Raw genomic sequence first — 4,862 nt, forward strand, 5'->3', positions numbered from 1 at the left:
AGAAGTGAGTATTTTACCAATATGACTCTAGCGGCTTTAATTAATATCTGTTTTTTCTTTCGACTATCCCAATCTACTGAAGGGTCCTAGGTGCTAAAAAATTAGGAAAATTTCCATTCTCTTTATAAAATTCCTCAAATTTCCCATTTTATAATTCACCTCAATGATCACTTTGAATTGTTAAAATTTCACACCCTAATTTTCTCTGAATACAAGTCAAAAAATTCCTAAATTCCTCATATGATTCACTTTTATGAAAAAAAAAATTAACCCAAGCGAATATAGAAAAATCACCCATAATAACAAATACATATACTTTCTCTCCTAAACTTAAAGTGCTAATCGGTCCAAAAAAGATTCATATGAAAAATTTCCAATAGTTTACTAGTTCTAAAATCTTTAATGGAATGAAAAGGGAACTTCACCTATTTTCCTAATTGACATGCATCACAAAGGTGTTCCTTAGTAAAGTCTGAAAGTGCTCAGATGACACTAAAAAGTGCTATGATACCACTTGAAAGTTTGTTAGGGATGTTAGGCCCCTTATGAACATGCCCAAGTCTAATAAAGAGAGAGTTGAATTGAAAAAGAAGAATCTTTAAATCAAAACAAAAACCAAAACCAATATCACCACAATAAAAACCAATTGCGGAAATTAAATGCAGAAGTAATAAAGAAAGAATACACCGGATTTATAGTGGTTCGGTGAAACCTTGACCTACGTCCACACCTTGGAAGCACCCTCCAAGTATTGCACTAAACTAAGTGTCTGTCCTTTAGCCCCCATAGCTAGGTGGAGAAGGCCTTACAAAATTACTTCCACTTTCCCCAGTGCGGCGGAGTCACCGGGTCCTTTGACACCAAAGAGATCTTCTTCTTTGGTGAACTTCCCTCGAGTCAAGCCTTGAATCCGACGGTATTCAGGTGCGAGCTTGCCGGAGCAACCGTGTGGAATCCCAAAAAAACTCCCTTGAGTCCCCCCTCATAGGATCTTTTCCCACTCTCAAACTCCAATATTTCCTCACTCCCTTTCAAGCTCTCTCTTCAAATTTACCCCAAAACAATGAAGCTACAATGGTTGCTAAAGACACTTACAAAGTGTCATGTCATAGCTTAAATAGAAGATCTCAAAATGAGATCTTTAATGTAAGTTGCCAACATTACTGTCCAGGACGATACTAATATCGTCCTGTACGATCAGTACAATTTAACCCCAATCAGCAGGGACGATTTGAGATGATCAGAAAAAAATTGTTCTTATTGTCTAGGACGATAATATATCATCCTGGATGATCAGTATAAATTTTGAAATATCATCCTTAACATTGCCCTGAAAAAGAGTTGTTCGATGTCCAATCATCCAGCATATCAGCAAGGATGATCTGGCGTAGTCTAGGATGATTTGATCATGCAATCAAGTCATAATTGTTTTCCTTAAATTCCAGAGAAATTTTGGAAAAATTATCCTGGATTGTCCTTGATGATATTTTATAGTCCTAGATGATCTACCTGGATGATGTCCAAAAATAAGTAATTCCTAAATAGATCTGACAAATTCTTTCTATTTTGAGCATATCATCCTGACCAATACAAAATCATCCAGGACGATGTATTTTGCATAATGACGACTGCTTTAATGAGGATACCATAATTAGGGTTTCAGCTTTTGAACAGATTGTCCAGGCCGATATAAATATCATCCCGGACGATGTTACCAAAAACAGTAAACTCTAAGGAACAGTCAGAAAATCTTCCAAGTTACAAATCCTTAGGAGCCACACCAAATACAATAGACTCAAGAAAGGAAAAAGTGTACAAACTGACTCAGACCTAGTCAACCAAATCTTGAGCTGGTTCCAAAGTGCAGTCTGATCGTGTGGACCTGAAATGTCAGTAGATAAGGAAATCGTAGAGTAATAAGAGTGTTTGTTATCATCAAAATCATAAACCATGAAAACAGATACACAACAATCTCCCCCTTTTTGATGATGGCAAACATTTTAATTTGAATTTTAAAAAGGGTTATTTTCTCTTAATCTCCCCCTCACTAGAATAAAACATTAAAAATAGGGGAGATAAAAATATTTTTTGTTATTTTTTACAAAAAGTGAGGAGGCATAAACAAAAAACAAAACGACCAAAAGACAAAAGTGTTCCCTAATCTAGTGAAAAAAAAATATTCTTAAAATGAGAAAGTTACCTCTTGGTTGTAATAAAAAACTTAGTAGAATTGGATTGACAACGAATAGCTAGAAAATGTTAGAAATTCATAATTTGATAATCCAAACTCTAGTTCTTTTTAAAAGGCTCAAAAACATTTTAATTCAATATCTAAATCATGAAATAAATTAGAGATAGAAACAATCATTTTTCAAAACTCTTTTTATAAAATATATCTAATAGAAGATTAATTCACGAATTGTTGAATCAGGAATCAAGATTTAAAAATCAAGTATCGAAAATATCAAGGGTTTTCTTAAGCTTTGAATAAAACAGAAAGAGTAAGCATACTCTTTGTGGGCTCATTTTATGCCTCTTATAAAGTTTTTGGCGCACTTTGGACATCTTTTTCTTTTGATACACTTTGTGTATCTTTCTCAATTTGGCGTCATTGCGCAATGGGTTCAATTATTGATATAAAAGAAGAATGGTTAACATCTTTGCTAAGTCCATGCCTAGTCCTAACATCCTCACTAGGTTCACCTAAAATCATTTCCTTAGTGTGATTCTTAGAAAAAATTAATTCTCTAGGCAAAGGGTTTTTTTTTTCAACAATTTCTTCCAAATTTATCATTTTAATCATGGGAGTTTTTTTTTATATGATCCTCTTCCAAACATGGCTATTCCAAAATCCCAAATTCATCAAACACAACATGTGTGGTCTCCTCAACTACCAAAGTTTTTTTGTTAAACACTCTATATGATTTTTTAACACTAGAGTATCTAAGAAAAATTTCTTCATTAGATATTGGATCAAATTTTCCTAAAGAAGACTTTCCATTATTATGAATAAACATCTTACATCCAAAAATATGCAAATGTGATGAATTAGGAGTTCTCCCCTTAAGAAGCTCATAGGATTTTTTATTCAATTTTGATCGAATATTCACCCTATTCAGAACATAATAAGATATACTAACCGCTTCAACCTAAAAAAATTTTAGAAGTGAGTATTTTACCAATATGACTCTAGTGGCTTTAATTAATATTCTGTTCTTTCTTTCGACTATCCCAATCTACAGAGGGGTCCTAGGTGCTAAAAAATTAGGAAAATTTCCATTCTTTTTATAAAATTCCTCAAATTTCCCATTTTATAATTCACCTCAATGATCACTTTGAATTGTTAAAATTTCACACCCTAATTTTCTCTGAATACAAGTCAAAAAATTCCTAAATTTCTCATATGATTCACTTTTATGAAATAAAAATTTGACCCAAGTGAATATAGAAAAATCACCCATAATAACAAATACATATACTTTCTCTCCTAAACTTAAAGTGCTAATCAGTCCAAAAAAGATTCATATGAAAAATTTCCAATAGTTTACTAGTTCTAAGATCTTTAATGGAATGAAAAGGGAACTTCACCTATTTTCCTAATTGACATGCATCACAAAGGTGTTCCTTAGTAAAGTCTGAAAGTGCTTAGATGACACTAAAAAGTGCTCTGATACCACTTGAAAGTTTGTTAGGGATGTTAGGCCCCTTATGAACATGCCCAAGGCTAATAAAGAGAGAGGTGAATTGGAAAAGAAGAATCTTTAAATCAAAACAAAATCCAAAACCAATATCACCACAATAAAAACCAAATGAGGAAATTAAATGCGGAAGTAATAAAGAAAGAATACACCAGATTTATAGTGATTCGATCAAACCTTTACCTATGTCCACTCCTTGGAAGCACCCTCCAAGTATTGTACTAAACTAAGTGTATGTCCTTTAGCCCCCACAGCTAGGTGGAAAAGGCCTTACAAAATCATTTCCACTTTCCCCAGTGCAGCGGAGTCGCCGGGTCCTTTGACACCAAAGAGATCTTCTTCTTTGGTGAACTTCCCTCGAGATAAGCCTTGAATCCGATGGTATTCAGGTGCGATCTTGCCGGAGAAACTGTGTGGAATCCCCAAAAAACTCCCTTGAGTCCACCCTCATAGGATCTTTTCCCACTCTCAAACTCAACCCTTTCCTCACTCCCTTTCAAGCTCTCTCTTCAAGTTTACCCTAAAAGAATGAAGCTAAAATGGTTGCTAAAGACACTTACAAAGTGTCATGCCATTGCATAAATAGAAGATCTCAAAATGAGCTCATTAATGCAAGTTGTCGACATTACTATCCAGGATGATACTAATATCGTCCTATACGATCAGTGTAATTTAAGCCCAATCAGCCGGGTCGATTTGAGATGATCAGAAAAAATTTGTTCTTATCGTCTAGGATGTTAATATATCATCCTGGACGATCAGTATAAATTTTGAAATATCATCCTGAACATCTCCCTGAAAAAGAGCTGTTCGATGTCCAATCATCCAGCATATCGGCAAGGACGATCTGGCGTAGTCTAGGATTATTTGATCGTGCAATCAAGTCATAATTGCTTTCCTTAAATTCCATAAAAATTTTGGAAAAATTATCCTGGATGATATTTTATAGTCCTGGACGATCCACCTGGACGATGTCCAAAAATAAGTAATTCCTAAATAGATCTGACGGCAGATTCTTTCTATTTTGAGCATATCATCCTAGCCGATAAAAAATCATCCAGGATGATGTGTTTTGCATAATGATGACTGCTTTAATGAGGATGCCATAATTAGGGTTTTGGCTTTTGAACAGATCGTCCAGGCCGATATAAATATCATCCCGTA

Source organism: Dendrobium catenatum, unplaced genomic scaffold (genome assembly GCF_001605985.2).
Source record: "Dendrobium catenatum unplaced genomic scaffold, ASM160598v2 fragScaff_scaffold_1453, whole genome shotgun sequence".
NCBI classification, from domain to species: Eukaryota; Viridiplantae; Streptophyta; class Magnoliopsida; order Asparagales; family Orchidaceae; genus Dendrobium; species Dendrobium catenatum.